Genomic DNA, 19,261 nt, shown 5'->3' on the forward strand with positions numbered 1-19,261 from the left:
ACAAAAGGCTTTGCCATGACTAAATAATAATTCCAGTCTTTTCCATATTGCAGTCTACCCACATTGCTCGAGCCAGCTTCCAGGTTGATGCTTTTGGATCATCTTTCATCTTAGATGTGACACTAAACCAGTAAGTAATGACTGTATCTTATACTACATTTGTCCAAGGCCTGGTGCCTGTGAAATGGAATTTTCCAGTGGAGTTTTTAGAGGCTGTATTATAGCAAAAATACTATTTTAGATACTGAGTTAATTTGTAGTGATATATTTTAAGTTCTTCTGTAACTTTCTTGAGTAGCATTGTAGGCTTTGGTATTCCCATTGTTACTACTTGGTAGCTATTCCAGTATAATTAATATTTTAGTAATATAATTTCACTTCACAGAATCACAGAATGGTTCAGGTTGAAAGGGACCACAGTGGATCGTCTGGTCCAACCTCCCTGCTCAAGCAAGGCCATCCTAGAGCACATAGCACAGGATTGTGTCCAGATGGTTCTTCAATATCTCTAGTGATGGAGACCCCACACCCTCTCAGGACAATCTGTTCCAGTGCCTGGTCACTGCACAATAAATAAGTTCTTCCTTGTGTTGAGGTGGAACTTCCTGTGTGTCAATTTCTGCCCTTTGCCTCTTGCTTGTCCTATTGCTTGGCAGCCCCAAGGAGAGCCTGGTCCATCCTCTGGGCACCCTCCTTTCAGATACTTGAAGACATGGATGAGGTCCACTCTCAGTTGTCTCTTCTCAAGGCTGAACTGGCTCAGCTCTCCCAGCCTTTCCTCCTAAGAGAGATCCTCCTGTCATTTAATCATCTTTGTTGCCTTCTGCTGGACTGGCTTCAGGAGCTCTATGTCTCTCTTGTTCTCAGTAGCCCAGAGCTGGACACAGCACTGTGGGTATGGCCTTCTTCTGCCAGTTTACCATAAAGGCATGAACTTCACACAGAGCCTCCCTGGGTATTAAAATGTGGATTTGCCAGAAGCTGGTAGCTCTGAGCATTTTAATAACCGAGCATAAAATACTGAAGATACATCAATTGCACAGCAGCTAATACTCAAAAAGCAATGGGTACTTGAGAATGAAGTTTCTCCAGATGTATTTACAGCCTTTTGGAACAGAGAGGCATTATAAGGCAGCAGCGCTGTAAACTTCAGTCTGTGAGAAAAGATTGAATAATAGTAAACTTGCGGTGAAATATGGTGCATGGCTTTCACTAATAAGTGTTTGAAGTAATCTTTTAGCACAGCTGTTTTAACATGGGAGTTACTTTGCTTTTCTGTCCTGAAGTGAAAAGAGAATAAATAATAGAGTAAATAGAAGTGTTTTGTTAAATAATTCAGTTCCTAATAATTGAACACAATGTTTTGTGGTTTGGTGTAAGAGTATGCATGCAATTGCTCCAAGTTTTTCTGCTGTAAAGATGAACCATTCAGGTTGCAGTGACACCCACTCAAATTTCAGGTTCGTTTTTTGACTTGCAAATATACTTGAAACAGTGGTAATTTCTTTACATGCACTGACATTAGTTAAAAAGCACATGTGAATCCCTGCTGGTTACAGACCGTGGGGACAGAGTGCTGCTGGAAGGAGAAGGCAAGAGGCTGCTTTAGAAGTATGATTTTATAAGAACAGTGTTTTAAAACATTTATAGAGAAAAAATTTCCTGCTGAAAAGCACCAAATCCTTGAGACTGAAATGTTTCTTGGAAGCAGAAATTTTGTATATATATTTATGCCTTACTGAGAGTAGGCTGCACAAACCTGTTTTAATTTGCCAGGTTAATGGTGTGGTCACACTTAGTTTCTAAAAGATCAGTATTGTCTTTACAGTATAAATTTCAAGTCATCTTAAAAAAGTAAGCACATTTACTAATGGTCTATTAAAAGAAAAGTTAAGGCTTTGATTTTATGAGCTGCAGCTTTGTATGTATAAGGAAACTTGTAGGTAGAATTTTTTGTTTATGCATATATGCACATAGACACACAAACATATGTTTAACATTTTATTTGTTTTGAGCTGACTGCCATTTTTATGTCATTCTTTTATTGTCTTGGATGATATTGCACAAGTATGTGTGTGGTAAGACTCAAAATGCTTTCTTAGTGTTCTTAAGAGTGCTGGAATCCAACTTAATATTAACTTTTCTTGAAGAGCTACACTTTTTATAATACGAAAGAAATTCTATCACAAATTCTGCAAAATTAAAAGAAGGACGCTGCAAGGAAATCAAGAAGTTTGGCTTCTATCATGATATTTAAATCAACTTTTAAACTACCTCTGAAATATCATTTGAAGATCATCAAATAAAAAGAGGGCCAAGTATACCAAAACAACATTTCAAGTGTATTTTTAATTATCATTTCTGTGAAAAAATCTTTCATTCGGAAGGTTGTAATTTTTTTTTCTTTTGCAGTTCATATTCTTCATATTATATTCTGTGTGTATATTTAGACCATAGTAGTTCTATAGTTAAAAAGTAGTTAAACTCATTTAAGCAGCAAGGTTCAAACTTTTAGTTATCCTCTGGAAAAAAATATCAGTTTAGTATTCATAACTGAACCTCTGCTAATATCTAAAGCATACTGAAACAGGCCCCTGTGGTAAAATTAGCTCTCAGGTGTAATACACATTTGAGAAACGTTAAAGGAGGTGTGGGGGACACAGAGGGAGAAATAATTTAAAATACATAGGTTATCAGAGAGAAGAGGTGCTCCTTGCCTATGTCAGTTTCCTTTCTTGCAGTCTTCATGTTGTTTAAAGCTTAGTGTTACCTGAATATATCTGAGCATCATCTGTAGTTACAATATCAGTGGTGGTCAGTCACAGTGAAAGTGTTCATTCTCCCATATGGTTCCTGAATTTATGGAGGGCAAAAAGTTCAAAATGAAAATTAGAGTAGCAAACAGAGAGCTTAAAACAATCATAAAATAAAATATGCTCCTGATTCCAGATGTTTGTCTGCAAATGTTTTTTTCTTCTTTTGCTGCTTTCCATGTGGGTGTTATTTTCTCTATTCTTTTCAAATCCATATTTTTATCTGTTAGATTCTCTGTTCCTTCTGCTGTATTTGGCTGTGCTGTTTTATACATACTCCTGTTGAGTACCCTATTTTATTTTAGATTCTGTTGTGTTTGTGTATTTTCCATCTCTGTTCTTAGTCAGTTCTCTAGAGTCACACATTTCTTTGTCATGTTTTTCCATCAGGAATAGCTGTCCACTCAGCCACCACCAGTGTCATAGACACTGCACAAATTTCTGATTTTTCTTTAACCATTTCTTTGTCAACTTTCTTTACACTCACACTTGAGACTGGCACAGTGTACTGTTCTCTCTTCTCCCATTGCCTGATACTTTCTGTTTCACCACTGTTACTATTGATTTGGGGTGTTAGTTGAAGCAACTTTTCCTTCTTCTGCCACCTCTCACAACAGTGGCCTGCAGTCAAAGGCTCTCTGGTTTCTGCAGTGAAACAAGCAGTAAGGACACAGGAACTGGGCAGGAAAACAAAGAAGCAGAATTTACACTGACATTTCACACATCAGGAAAACTGAGGCTCAGGACAGGAGCATTCTGCAAGTCCTGGATGCAAGTGAGAGGAAGGAAATAAAAAAAAATCCAACTGGCATTAAAGTGTGGCAGTTTAATTTAACACTGAAATCTGTGTACTTCTTGCTCGTTTTGGATCTCAACTGGTTGTGAATGTGTATTTGCTCACATTAAATGCAGATCTAAAATATGCTGAATATAACTGTAATGATAATAAAAAGCAATAATAAGCTGTTAAAATTAACAGTGTAGTTTCCTTTTTTCTTTTCTTAGTGATGGCGGTATTTTCTCCATATACATCACCATTCTTTCTCCCTCCTTTTTTTCTCCTGAGTTGCCATAGTGTTTCTACAATGAGCTTTTTTCGAAGATACAGTTTCTTTTTAACTTTTCTTGCCTGTTCAACTGGCTGTAGCATTTACAAAGGAGCTTTCAGGTTGAATCAGCTGTATTTTAAAAAGGTTCAATCCCTTAGGCAGAGGTTAGGGATGCATTAGTGGCTTTGGTGTGTTTATGAGTTTGTTGCCTTGGTATCCTTGGGCATTCAGGGCTGCATCTGAGGGAGCTGTTTTCTCTGGCCATCCTGAATAGTGCTGCCCCCAGCAGTGGCAGAGCCAGGGCTGGCCAGCAGCACAGGCAGGTGCTGCTCCAGCTTTCTCACCCTCCACAGGTGTCCAGCTCTGGCCACTGACCCAGACCTGTGGGGGTGTCACACAGCAACGAAGTGTGCTTCCTCATTTCCTTATTTTGACCCCTTCCCCTTAAAGTTTTTAATGCTGTGGTAGAATCTGTGGCTCAGCGAATGGCTGTTTCTTTTCTCACGCAGAATATTTCTTTTTAAATGTAGTCACACAACCATTTTTACACTCTCATCTTGTGTTGTAAGTATGTGATTAAACAGCAGAGCTTATCAGGACATAGGACATGTTTCCAAAAGCCTCTTTGAATCCCTTTTGCTCATGTCTGTCTGTCTTAGAGCCAGGGCATGTTTGTTCATGGGTGAAGCAGCTGAGACCTGATGTCATGATGGCCCAAAGCCAGCTGTGGTCATGGACTGGGTTTGGAAGGGGCATGCTGCTGGATGGGTAGTTGGAAAAACTGTAGTGTTTGTGCTTGTTTGGGGAATGGACAGGCTCTGACATGGGGGGATCACCCCAGGGTCACTTTTGGAACCCATGATGGGCAAGAGAGAGGATGCTGCAGCATCACACTTCGTATAAAGGCTGTGGTGTCTCCTATCGTGGAGACAAGCAGAGAGTGTTTCTTGAGTGTAAGTTTGAAATGTGGTCACTTTTGAGGTGCAGTGTGGACACTGAGGAGTTCCTTGGCCTTCAGAAACCTCCCTGAAGCATCTGACCACCTGCGTGTGTGCCTTGACTTCTCATGTTATAACAAGAAGAGCCCTCCTATATCATGTCTTTTTTTTGTGACAGTGAACACACTGGCACCCTGGGATCTTCAGGTTTGTGTTGATGGGGAAGTGCTCTGAAGGGTCACAAGCATAAATGAGGATTTCAATCTTATATTCAGTGCTTCAGGACTACATTGTTCTTCAGTGTCCTTCAGTGACTGACTGTCGCTATGATGGAGCAAAACCATCAGCTGCTTTCTCTTCCTGAAACACAAATTTAATTCCTTTGGTCCGTGTTTTAGTGGAAGTTAATCTATACAGAAGTAGTAGGCTGGGTGAGATGTGATCAGAACTCTGCCACTTCAGGAAGCTCCCACATCATCTGTTCCAACTGAGCACCTGGCCATGTCCTGAATGAGGACTGGCACACTGTAGAAATTGATTGTTGTCATGATCAACTACTTTCAGAAGGCTGAAAGATTACATATGAGGCAATTTTAAAAACCTTTTCAATAATTCTATGCTCTATGTGGAAAATAAACACCCTTTTCTCTTAATTTATTAAAAGGTAGGCAAAACCAAAAAAGCTTATTCAGAAAATATTGATAGATTTTTTTGTATATGTCAATCTTAATTTAGATTATTTCTGGTTAGTGATATTGGAATGTTCCTGGCACCACAGGAATTGAATTGTTTTGCTTTGCCTCTGAATGTTTTTTGCAGCTACTGCTGAGAAGGATACAGACATTCCTTATGCCTTGTGAGAATGTTTATTAGGAATGTCTTTTAACTAGAGTTTTGCAAACCTTACAGGATCAGATTATAAACTTCATCAAAAAATTCTGAAAAGAGAAGCAAAATAAAAGGCAGCTTGACAGACAAGTGCCAGCTTTTTCATGAAACAAACTGCTGAAACTTTGCCTGTAATTTCTCTTGGCAAATGGTCTCCAATACTAATATCAATGTGTCATGTAAGCTGTAAATGAAAAACATATTCCTAAATTTGCTCTAAATTGTAAACATTTGGCTCTGTGGAATTCAAATGGATTAATTTCCCCAAGTGTTTTAAGAAATGCGGTTGCACTGTTTGTAACTAGTTTTTGGTGAGTCGTTCTCCTGTGCTGCCCCTGTGAGCCTTGTGCTTCTCCTGCTCACCTGCAGGAGGGCAGTGAGAGAACCCCTCTGCCTTTCCTCCTCTAAAAGTGCTCTGTGCTTTCTGATCCCTGTCACTTTGGTAGTGATGCCTGGTTCCTCTTTGGATAACTGTGTGTGGTAAGTGATGGTCAGATCAAACCTGAGGAGGAACAGCTCTTCCTCTCAGCCCTTTTGGGCCTTCCTACGCTCCAACTCATTCCCTTTTTAGTTACTTTGGTGAATGTCTTGGCTGCACACAGTCCCAGTTTTTCTCACTAGTGGCTCCAGTTTGCTGGGATCAAAGGAATTTAAGCTCTCTTCACTTTCCTTGATCATGCTGTGTTCAGACTGTGGAGCCCCACTTGGGTATGATCATATTTTAGTAACTGATTCTTAAAATAATGGCCTTTTCACCATATGAGGGTGCTCTGAAACTTTATTGTATTATTTATTATCAATTTATTTGTAGCAGAATTTGTAGGCTGGTTCAGGTCTTCTGAATGAAGTACTGGATCGTGTTCTTCACTATCTTTGAATTATTTGTTAAGTAATGTTTATCATGTGCTCTGTGATCAGGACCCCAACAGGACTGTTCTTTCTCAGCCCTTTGAAGTCATTCCCCATTCCAGTCTGTGATGGAAAAACTACTATGGTCGTAAGTGCAAACTTATGCAGACTTGAGAAACTCTTGCTGATACTGTTGCTTAATTTCAAATGTTGATTTTGTTCTCTGCGAGGGAATTATTCTGTTTGTTGCTAACACATATTTTGTACAAACTGGTCTTAAATGATTACAGGATTTTATGCTTAATGAAAAATGTTGGTTCTGCTGAAATTTTCAACAACTGATTCTGTTTGGGCTGAAAGATAAAGAAGGATAAGGCAAAATTTAGGGTTTTACTGGTGCCTCACTAAACATCCTGAGACTGGGGAAGTTACCTGGGATTATGCAGTTAGACCTGTTTGTAGCATCACCACTCAGGGTTCTTGCCTTTCTGTTTGTTTGTTCATTTGTATGTTTTTTTGTTTTTTGTTTCATTTTTGTGTTTAAGAATTATGGGACTTAAGAATTTGTCAAAGTATAAGTTGTTTTGATTGCTAATTAACCTAATTGATAAACATTTGAACCATAGTTTCAGTCTGATAAAGTTCTGGGTAGCTCTGGGTTTTCCTTCCACCTTGGTATGTATGTGTATCAGTTCTTTTTGTTAAATTCAAAACTTTGACCTCCTGGATCTCTGATAAATGGCACCTTTTAGGACCTTTAATAATTTCTTTGCCTTTTGGATGACCTCCTCAGTGTATCAGTATCCTTGCTGAATTGTGCACTCACTACTGCCTTTTGTCAGTGTCATGTACAAGAGTAGCACAGCTTTTGCATTTCTTATTGAAACCCTTCTTTACATTGTTCCTAAAACTTGCCCAGGACTTAATTTTTTTTAAATTTCCTTTTTCTTACTGTAGAGTTAACTATTTAGTAAATATGAACCTATGACAATTATCTGTAAGTTTATTACCTTCCTCCAGTTTGTTTTGTACACTGTTCTATTATGCTTAAAACATCTCTTGAAAGGGTAAATTGCTTTTGATAACTCAGTTTCATTTTTTATATTATAATTTAGGTTTTGGCTAACAAATTTCTGTTGCCTGTTATTTCTCTATTATTGTAAATAGATTTGTTGATTTAGTACCAGCTACTGGTAAACACCATTGAAATCAGCACAGGTTTGCTGCTGACTTCGGTTGGATATGAAAAGTTTAAGTGATGTCTGTGAAATTCCAGTGAGTGCTTTATTGGCATCCTGGTTAAAATGAGAACAGAAGGTGATTTGTTTAATTTACCTGTTATTTCCAAGTATGTCATTGTGCATCCCCTCCTAAGACACTTGCCTGACCCACTAATTTTTTTTCTGAGAAGGTCATTCCTTTATTTTCCCCTCAATGGATGTGATAAAGAGTATTTTACTGTGTTTGAGCAATTGCATTTACTGGAAGCAATGTTTGTTGGTTTAGAGTAGAGTGATTAAAACATATGGAATTATCAGCACTAAGTAAATTGCCTTTCCACAGTCTGTATTTTTCTGACACAAAATAATTATAGAGAATGTATTAGTGTGTATTTGTGAGTGTGTGTTTGTGTAGGAAAAAAGAAAGATTAATTATCCTGAAGAGATATTATCATTCTATTAGCATAATGTTTTTCGTTCTTGATGATATACCTTAGATTACCAGGTCATTTAGGAGAGATGTATTTTACACACACATATACAGAAATACCTCATACATAGAGATCAATCATATATCAGTGCTATATTTAGTGTGTTTTAAGAAAAATGGCTCAAACTAGGGAAAGAATCAAATAATGTTTCAGCACCTATGAATTTATCTTTTAAGTGTCAAGTATCTCCAAATGACTGTCATTTTAACAGTCCAATAACCTTTAGCCATTGTGAGAGATTTTTACAAAAAATTGTATTTTTGATTTAGCCTGTAAAAGGGGCTATGATAGTCAGTGTAATTTTTGAATTTACTATTACTCTGAAATGGAATTATGTCTTTATATGCTAATATCAGTTTAAGCACCAGAGTTTTTATTTGAATGCTTGATTTGTATTTAGATTACTGCCACATCTGTAAATAATACAAAATAAACCCATGACCTTTCCTACTATTTCATTATTTGGTTATGGTTTAACAGCTGGAATAGGATTTGTGTTTACAAAAGCAAGTGGCAGCCCTTCAAGCTGGTCTAGTAGGGGCAATTATATTTTCTTACTTGCTTTCTTCCACTTAGACTCTCAGACCACCATGGCTACAAAACTACTACGGTCCTGTGAATTGGTACTTATAAAGAGTAGGCAGAGTAAAACACAGGAAGAGGGTAGTAGAGAGGAAAATGCATGAAGTGTAATGTGAATAGCAGGTATTTTCTCTACTATCATTTATAGGGCGTATCTTCCTTGAGTCAGCATCCTTCCTGCTGATACAGTTTCCTTCATATACCTCTACTACTGTTGTCTGGTCACTTTGCCCTGTTTTTACTTTCTCCTTGAGAACTCCTTTGGCATCATAACCTTCTGTAAAAATAGCACTTACAGAAGCAGAGGAAGTGCTGGAGGACTTTTAGCCTGGGGCTTAAATACTTTCCTCAGCTAAGCAGTGAAATGAATTGAAATTTACTTTTCTAGATGAGGAGTCAAGGGAGGCATAGAGCTAGGAATGAAGATATGAAGAATGAAAATAGTGAAAATTGTTACACTTTCTGATGGGGCATTGGAGGACCTAATGGATGCCTGGAAAAATCATCAGCATACAAACTAACGGTCTTTAATTCTGTAAGATTATATGGGGAATAGGTTATTCAGCCCTTTTTTATTCAGGATAGTGGTTTCTTCTTAAATACGTTTTTAGTCCAGAAACTGTATCAACAGGTGGTATTAAAACAATGTGTCATTAACATGTGGAACATCTTAGCTAGCAAATAACAGTGGTCAGCTTGCAGACACACACTCTGCTGTACCTAAGCATTGGCTTTGTTTGCTTTCTTTGCAGTATCTATTACAGATGTAAGGTGCATCTTTGAAGCTCACAGCTATTTCTTTCTGTGGTTGTGTGAAATTTATATAGCATTTTTTAATATGTTTTTTCGCTAGTCAGATTCAAGATGGGTGTGCTCATGTTTCCTCACTCAGTGGCTGGAAAGAGGCTTCTGCCAGACATTCTGTATGGCATGGTTTTTAATGTAATTGTTTACATTTGTTTGGGACCTGCTGGTGGGTAAAACTGCATTTGCAGACTATTGTGTCACCTTAGTGAAGAAAGAGTTTCCCTGAAGAAAACCACAAACAAATCAAATTCTGCACTTTGGTTTGAAAGGCTTCACACACAGTGTTCCCTGGCTGTATTAGCATGAGAAGCAGCAGGTAAAACCCCAGCATAATAACCCCTCTGTGTGGGTAGGTTTCTCTCCTCTTGCAAAACATGCACAAAAATCAGCTTTTCAAATCCCAAAACACCAATTATCAAATGCAAATCTGACAGGAAATACTGATCCTGCTCATTGCCCTGTTTCCCAGAGGTGCTGTGGCTGAGGAGGACAGACTCCCCTCACCCACTGGGGCAGTGTCCTGTCCCACTGGTAGCACTGCTCCCAGCAGCTCACTGGGCTGTCAGGGACATGGCCTTTTGTCACGGGGTTTTCACCTTGGAGGATGCATTGGAATTGTAGACTGGCTTGTGGTAGACAAATGTTCTCCTGGTAAACATCTCACTTCTTCAGAATGACCAGAAGATAATCCTCTTTATGTACTGTGGTGAGGGTTTGCTTGGCTATAACCTCCTACTCTCACAATGCAAACTCCTGGACTCTTGATACTTTGCAGGCCTTTGAACTTAACAGTTTGTGATTCATTGTTATTGTGATTCTTCTGTAAGGGCCCATGTATTTCTCTGTTTTTTCAATTATATTATAGTCAGATTTTCCTTTTAAATAATCTTCTGATTTCAACAGAATTCACTGTGTCTCTAAAATTCTTCAAATACTTAATTGCTTCCTATTTTGGTTTTAATTCTTTATTGCCAAAGTTGTATGATGAAATAGTAATAGATGAATGAAGCAGTGAGAGATACCTTACTTGTACACCTTATCAAAAGGTGTACATTTTAGCTTTTCTCTTTCTTTTCAAGTGTTTTAATGAAGGATTATGGAATCTGATTGTATTACTATGAAATAAAAATAAAATCATGTAAGCCAAAAGCGATCCCTTTATCAGTTGACTGAAGTACTGTTTGTATGATAGTAGCTCTATTTCTTAAAAAAAAAAAAAAAAAGACAAAACAGTGTTAAAAGAGTGTTTATCTTTTGTCCTTATTCTGTTCCATTTACTTTATTTCTAGCATCCCAAAGGAAATAAAATGCTGTCATCCAGGGTGATATACAGTGAGATGATGAAGAACAATCATTTTGTATTTTTATTAAAGATGACCTACAAAGACATATTTCTTCTAAATTGGGCTTCTGCCCTTTTTTGAGATGTAAAAGGTCATTTGAAAAGAAAAAACCATTTTTTTCTCTTGATCTTTTTTCCTTCTTTCTCCAGAGAAAAAAACCCCACTTAGGATCTAGCTTTTTAATAGCTGAATTTATTTTTATCCAGTTTTGTTTACCTCATATCAAATCTCCTTGTTTTTACTGAAGCATCTGTTGGGGAGGGTAAAAATGTACAGGAAAAATTACAAATTCTGTATCCATCTCCCAAAGTAAAACCCCTCCTGATGACATACTAAAGGCTGGCCTAAATAGCAAAGATATGAAATTTGCTTCAAAAGAAAAACATTAAAGCATTCATGTCCAAAGGGCATGACAGATTTTAGGCTCTTGGTTGCATGTTATCAGATATACCATAGTGTGAGTTCTGAGACTAAATCATGATAGAGATAACTAAATACCTCATCTTTAAGGTTTTTCCTCTGCAGAACATTTCATTTAGAGCAAAACTGTGCTGTTTCTGATTGTAAATGTGGTAATTCCATGTGGCAGCCATTCAACCTTCCTTTAACAGGGACAGCCATGGTGGCAAAAGTAAAGTTACAATTGCTTCACTGCTTATTATTGCTCTTGTGATGAATCATGCTTTCCATTTGGTCTGTCAAATTTAGATAGTATTCAATGAAGTTTTGATGAGGAAAAGGAGAAAAAATGAGCTTGATGTAATATTTCTATTATAGAATTATACATGTTTTCAGAGCAAGGAAGTAAGAAAATTCTGATGTGGCTCTGCTTTTTAAAGAGACTACTATTTCTACATATCACTGAAGGGACAAAAAGCTTTTTGTTTTGCAGCCATATGTTTTAGCATCACCTCTGTTTTTGCTTAATTACAAAAGCAGGAGAATTCTCCCAATGACTTGAGAGATGGTAATCCGTCCAAAGGCTTCAGATTATCAATGCATTTCTGCCTATGTCAGGTGGCCAATTTGATTACAGAGGAAACTTCCTAGAAATTACCCAGGGAATAAATTTGGTATATTGTACTTCACTCCAGAAAGCTGCTCATCAGTAAGTGGCAATAACGAAATGTGGAGCTGTAGAGAAACAGCAAGATCAATCTGAATATGATACTGTAAGGAAGCTGCCAAGTCCAGCTAAAGAGATGAATATAAATACATTTTCAGTGTTAATGAAAAACGATGGCTGGAACTTTTAATTTATATTTGCTCAGCCTTTGCTTTGGTACAGAGTTAGATTGTCTCTTTTGTCTTTCTCTTTTTGGAAGAGTAGTTAAATCTTGCATTACAATGTATTTTCTGAGCTCGCTCACTGATCTTTAGCCTCTACTTATCCATAATCATTCTTTGATCTTCATTTCTTTTTTGCTATAAGAGGATGTATTTCTCTTTGGTGGTTTGCCAGAACATCACTGCTAATGGATTTCTGGTATGCTAGAATTTTTACAATAGCCAGATAGAAATATATTCCAGTGGCCTGTAAATATGTAATGTACTGCTACTTGAATTAGGCAGTTATGCTGTAATCACAATTTACTTTTCCCTTTGCCTGTCTCTTAGCTAGACTGTGGGAATTCAAGAGACGCAATTCATCACTTCTTGTGGAATGTGTTTTCCACATTTGGTGGTATGATTGATACAATTTTGCAGCTGGGAATCTGAGAGACTAGGAGCTGATCTGGATTTCTGCCTTTCCCTCGAGGACCAAGTTCTTGCTCATGTTTTTAGGGCTTTTCAGCTGTGAAGTTCATCTGAGTTCACCTTAATCCCTGTCCTGCTCTGTCTGGATGGCAGAAATGCAGCACTTTAGGCCCAAGCATACAGGTTTCCTGTCTGATGACACTTCTGCCCTTTAAATCCAGATTTCACTGGCATCCTGTTGCATTTCTTCCCAAATGGCCTGTTAATTTTTTTTTTTTTTTTTTGCAAAATTACTCTTATTCCTGTATGAACTCATTGTCGAAATATAGTAATAAATGTTTGATAGTAAATGTTTGAAAAGTTTATTTTCTTTTACTCCTTTATCCTTTTAGTGGATTTATATCTTATATAAATATCCACTAAAACATGGTTTTCATGTAAGCACAAACAAGGGAGAAAACTTCACTAAATGTCCCCTTAGGTGGCTTCTAAGTTAAATTAAGAGCACTTGCTCTGTTGACTTTTTGGACTTTGTACAGAAAATTATCTTCAATCAAAGAAAAAAAAAAAAGCAAAATGTAGATAGTGTATTTGTGTATTTATATATCTATATATCTATATTCTATAGCTATATCTTGCAATTGTGATAGCCTTCATGTTGGTGCATGGTGTAATGCCCATGGATTATACCAGTACAGTTCCACTATTAGCTAATTGTATAATTCAGTTGAAATGGGTAGAAGCTGTCAGAAAGTCCAAAGAAACACCTATTATTTGGCAGCTCTTCACAAAGAACACAATGAATTGTATCAGTATCTGTAGTAACTTCCTCTGTGCTCATTTTTAATAAATCTGTGTACACACAAACACATAGAGGTACATATACACACACACATATAAACACGAAGGGGTATTTCTGCCCTCCTTCCCTCTCTCCACAGGTAGGAATGCATTTAAGGCTTTAAGTAATTCATGAGTGGCTCCTGTTCCTAATAGCAGTACAGAAAGTCTGATACTTACAATAGAATTGTCTAGACATTGTCTGAGTGTGCAGATAGAAGAGCAAGGCAGGTAATGCAAATTCTGGACTTGGCTTCTCATGTGGGAGATGAACACCTACCTCCTAGTGGGATTCTTTCAAATTTTCTGCTTTCCATTTCTGTCCCATTCCCCACCCCAAATGAGCAGATTGAACAAGAGGCAACTTGGCACAACTTTGGCACTTCTGAGGAGCAAGATCTTTACAACTTTTGTTACTTTTGCAGATAAATTCTAAAGGGAAATTTTTATATTAAATACTCTACTTTTATTTTGGTTTGTATGTTGCTAATAATGCAGATAATTCCTGAGAGCAACTCTTGTTTCTCACTAAATAAACATGAGAAAAACGAGGCTATTGTTGCTTGGTCCTTGCAAAGCCTGTCGTAAGAAAGGGTTTGCCCTTGCCTTTAAGTACAATAGTTTAGCACAATATGTTTGAGATTTTTTTTATTTCTCTCTGCACCTCTTTGTATTATGGACAAATCAAGGCAGCAACATGCTAATGCTTTACTGTGCCAGCAAGAGTAAGAAGAGTATTCAAGCTGACATTCAACAGGGAAAAGATGTGAACATTTTCAATATTTTTGTTATATGGAAAGCATCTTTAAACTGCTTTCAGAATTGTTTGCAGGTCAGCATAAATCACTGAGGACGTAATCCTTTCACCCAATGTTGCTGATAGCGTAAGCTCCTTCCTACATGCTCTGGGAGAAGGAAGACCACTATGGTGCTGTCTAATTGACAGTGTGGGTCATAGGGGAGTGGCTGGGGAATGAACAAATCATAAGTTGTTCTCTGTACTGTTGGCCCACTATTCCTTCAGTATTTCTAGGCAGAAATCTGTGTGTTATTCAAACAAAAACACATCAAAATATGTTTTAATACTCTTGTTTCAGCTATGTCACCCATCAGAAAAATAGAATGATAATGGAATTATGCAAGGGCTATGGCAAACTAAGTCATGCTCCTGCACTTGAACAACTGCTGCCTTTCAGTTTTGCTTTATTCAAATCTAGTATCTGGTTTTCAGTTATGCATTTCATATTATCTCTACTTCGACTTTTATATGGCATAAAATAATGTTATATGTCAAATTTTGCCTTTGGGTGAACATTAGTAGTTCTGGTTGACTTCAGCAGGAGCTGCAAGCAAGCATCCTAATAAAAGAACTTTGCTTTAGACCTAAAACATCTTTTGGTGCATTGCATATTCCAGGAATGTGCATCTCCCTGCTTTCAAAGTACAGAAGTTACAGGAATTATTAACAAGTCTCTTTCACTCGACCTTGGAAAGCCAAACAGAAGGAGCTGAATACTGTGTGGGAATAAGAGGCCAATGTTTGAGCACCTTTGAGATCCCAGGCCCTGAAATCTGCTGCCACCTTACCAAAGCATTTAGGATTTTGTAAGTCTCTGTGGACGATTAATACCCTAACTACAGCACAGTGGTCTTAAACACTGCTGTCTGTAGAAATTGCTATAGATATGTTTACTGGGACACTGTAAATGTTTGTATAATTTTTAAACTGTATTTTTATTGGTATTCCATTGTAACTGTGCTGTCAAATTTTCCCTGGGGTTTCTGAATGTAGCTGACAACCTTTGCTGTGGCTTATTGTTGTTACTTAAGGGAAGAGGCAGAAGACCAGTCTGTGGGATGCACCTCACCGCTGCCAGCAGTGGAGCTGGCAGAGGAGCATTTTAAAAATCAAGAATCCTTTCCCCTCCACTTAGACCATATGGCAACCAAAACCTTCCAGTTCATTACAAAGGAGCCATAAGATAAAGGAATTTAAATTGCCAGGGAAAGACTAAGCCAGAGCTAGGAATAATCAAATACAGAGAAACCACCTGGAGAAGTTAAAAGGCTGAAGCTGTGTTAGGTATTTTGCAGCAGATTCTGATGGTATTTTTATGCTGTTTTAAATGGGTAAAGTGGGATTGCCTGCTTGCTTTTAAACTGGGGACACAGCTGTCAGTAAACTGAAGCAGGAAATGTTTTTCTGTTTCTGCAAGTTTCTTCATTACAGGGAAGGAGAATTCCCAGTGCCTGATTTAGAACTTGGACCAAGTTTGCCGTCCTGACCGAGGGACCAGAGTTGTTGGCTGCAGAATGACAGTTGAGCATGGATAGCAAATCAAAAGCTATTCAACTGCCCAGTCTTCAGAGTGTCTACCTGGGATATGAGGAAACCTGATTTGAGTTTTTTTTTCAGCAAATCAGCCTAAGTAGGGATTTTTAAAACTGGTCTGCTAGCTATCTTGTTTCCTTAGGTGTCTGTTACTGTATGAGGCTTGACACTGGATGGATGCTAAACTGAAATAGAGAAATGCTTCAGTAATCTGTGGTAGCTGTTTAATGATTAAGCTGGTGTTAGTATCAGTCTGAAGAACAACAAGAATTCGGTTTTTTAGTGACTAAGAAAAGTTGCAATTAATTAGAGAATGTGAACAGATAAACTCCTGTTCATGTTTATGGTTTTCTTGCTTTGCTTTTCCTTACTGATACAACAGCTATGCCTTGAAATTATTTTTATTCAAGCTGTGACCCTGTTTAGTAACTTGCAAATAAATAGGCATATTCCCAATTTGTATTATAAATGGGCAATGAGATTATATTAATACAATACCAGGACTGGCTTTAGTGCTGTGCATGAAGTGCAAGATGGAGTAGTCCTGTCTAGTCCTCTTTGTATAAGGATAGTTTTCTGCCATAGAACAAACATACTGTCTTCAGGGTTATTGGAGTTTTTAACTGCAATGCATTTTTTAAAAGTTTTTTTTACAATTAATTTTTTAAAATATAAAAATATGTTAAACAAAATACAGATATGAAAAAACAGTATAAAAATAATATCAACATCCCCAAAATCTCAAGGTGAATGTCTGATAAGAAGCAGGGAGAGGCTTAGCAACTTTTGGAAAATGTCATCATTGTTTTTCTGCTGGTGTCCTGTTCTGAATGAACAGTATTTTATCATTTTCATTGTCTTTTAAGGAGGCTTGGTTTGCCAAAATATCACAGTTTTTGATCTGTTTCAGCATCAGTGCATCTGTGCTACAGAGGAGGCAGCTGATGCTGCCTTGTTGATACTGTCATCTACCTTCTCACTCTGGTATTGCTACACCTCAAAAAGTTTAGAAAATGGCTAATTGCTTTCTCTGTCCTTGCTGTAACTTGGTGAAGCATTCACCTGTCACCACTATTGCATTTTCCATTGCATCCTTCCTATACCTCTGTTGCTCCCATTGGTTGAATTTGTCATTTGGTATGACTTTATTTTATTTTTTTTTAGAGAGAGACAATGCATACATATTGCTCTCCTGGTGTCATACTGTGCCCCTTTGAACTCCTTCAGTATGAGTGCTGCAGTTACTTGGCTTGACATCAAGAGCAGCATGACATTGCTTTTGCAGTCCCACAAGTGACTTTTTTTCAGCAATGCCTCTCCTTCTTCCCTTGGGACTTTGCCTGACTATCTTCTTAGCTTGCATGCTGGATTATCTCTTCTCACATGTGGTTATTTTTGCTAAGGACTTAAGGTCCAGGACATTTGTGTCCCTTAACTTTATTGTACATTGATTTCAAATTATGTTTGCACTTGGAAAGAATGAACTCTCTCCATGCTGGAGGCATAAAGATCTAAGTAATCAAAGGAGTTTTTCATCTTGCCCTCAATGTTTCCTTAAAGTTTTAATGTGGTTCTCTTAATTTTTAGATTTTCAGGTACCATGTGGTATCTGCTGAATTATGGGGCTACTGCACTCTGTGTGGACCTTAGTCCTGTACCAATTCTTCCAAAATACTGCAGAGCATATTTCTGGGTTCAAAAAGGGGAGATTTCGAGGTGACAATACAGGCATATTTATACACAAACATGGGTTTTTCTGTTCTGTTTCGTCCTTAGCTACTGTTATGTTTAGAAACCTCGTGGTGTTTTCACTGCACACTCAGTACTTCTGCTATCCCTCATAGCTTGGGGGGTTGCCTTTATAAAAAGGGGTGGCTTATAAAACAAATCATCTATTACTTCAAAGCAACAGTCTCCATGCCTGCAAACTTGTGTAAGGAAAGGACTCTGTAGGACTCTTTTCAGTGCACAAATATCAAGCCATTTTCTTAGCAGCAGCCCCAGTGCTTTAATCCTTACCACCTCTCTTGGATTGTCCGAAGATATGTGTCAGGAGCTTGATGGTGATAGTTTTTTTCCCTTCAGAAATCTTGGGTTCATTTGGGGTTATTTTTATATGATTTCAAATGGTTAGGACACTCTTTTTTATCCATTGACTTCTTTATATAGTGATAGCTCTGTTTTCTTGTACCTTTGTCATATAGATTATTGCCCATACAGGTTTCCAACTATTACTTATACTTAACAGAAGGAATAACTATCACATGATGAATTTTGATGTATGTGAACAACCTGCTATATTTTAAACCTGCCTGCCTCCCCCTCTCCTTTTCTCCTTTTTCTCCTTTCTTTGGGAGTAAACATTCACAAACACCATTTAGTGTGTGTATAAGGTCAGTATGCAGCTAAACTCCAGAGAAATGTTTTGGACTAAAATCAACATATGTATGTTTTTCATACAGTGTGGAACAATCTTCTAGTTCTGATGTATACATAGTTTTTACATGAGGATTGCTCTTTTCCTGTTGTGAAGCTCATTGCTGCTACTTTTATAAACAAAAGATTATTAAGTACTTCCAGGCCTGGATTATTCTGGATTTCAATTTACAAATGAAATAGAGAGTCAGGATCATTGTTGATTTTAGATTGGACTCAGATATGTCTAATTGCTTCCTGATGCCCCAGGATGTTCATGTTCTGGTCCCACTTATGTTTTTTGTCTCAAGTGTCTGAGGAAGGATTGATGCTTGCCCCAGGTAGCTGTTTGCATAGTGTACAGTGTGCAAGAGCTTCTGTGTTTGAGCTGCCATGGAAGCCCATCCATCCTGTGTGTCTACTGGTTGTTTGCAGTTGAAGGGAGAGCAAGGGTGATCCAGCAACCAGAAACACTCCTGAGGGTGGGCAGTCCCCAGATCTACCACTGCTTTACCCACAGTCTTGGGAAATCACTTTGTCCTACTGTAACTCGGTCCATGTCTAGGGTAGGAGACAATCTGTAACTTGAAAGGTTGTTGTGGGCAGTAACATGTTAAGGAGTGTAAGCTGCTCACCTAATAGGTGGACTCAAAACATAGGGGTTGAATGCAGAACTTCCAAACACAAAGGCTTTGACATATATATATATTCCAGGACCTAGTGTGGTAGTAGTAATTTGCTGAGTGGTGCATGGGGACTTGTAATATGCACCCTCAGGAATGAGCTATTCTCTGATACTTTGATGGTGAAAATGGGTGGGCATATGTCAAAGACAGCTACTAAATTGAAATGAAAACGGGAGAAATCTGTGATGTCTTGCCTGCTGAAACAATCGTCGAGAGAAACACTGTGGCTTTCAGCTCACTGCTTTTTCCATTTTCCCTTGGCGGGTTAGAGCTATTTTTAAACTCAGTATCTTTTAAATAATGCATAAGT

General features: G+C 37.8%; 1 protein-coding gene across 7 annotated transcripts in view; it reads left to right on the top strand.

Annotated features, from left to right (window-relative positions):
* The first annotated feature begins 86 nt into the window (after positions 1 to 86).
* The window catches only part of ADAM22 (ADAM metallopeptidase domain 22), a 115,142-nt gene continuing 95,967 nt past the window's right edge, over positions 87 to 19,261 (top strand). For all 7 annotated transcript variants that reach the window (XM_083869117.1, XM_083869119.1, XM_083869118.1 and 4 more), the window contains exon 1: positions 87 to 130. The gene's annotated coding sequence lies outside the window, so the exon portion shown is untranslated. The remainder of the gene's footprint in view (positions 131 to 19,261) is intronic.

Source organism: Zosterops lateralis, assembly GCF_965231275.1.
Source record: "Zosterops lateralis genome assembly, chromosome: 1".
Taxonomy (NCBI): domain Eukaryota; kingdom Metazoa; phylum Chordata; class Aves; order Passeriformes; family Zosteropidae; genus Zosterops; species Zosterops lateralis.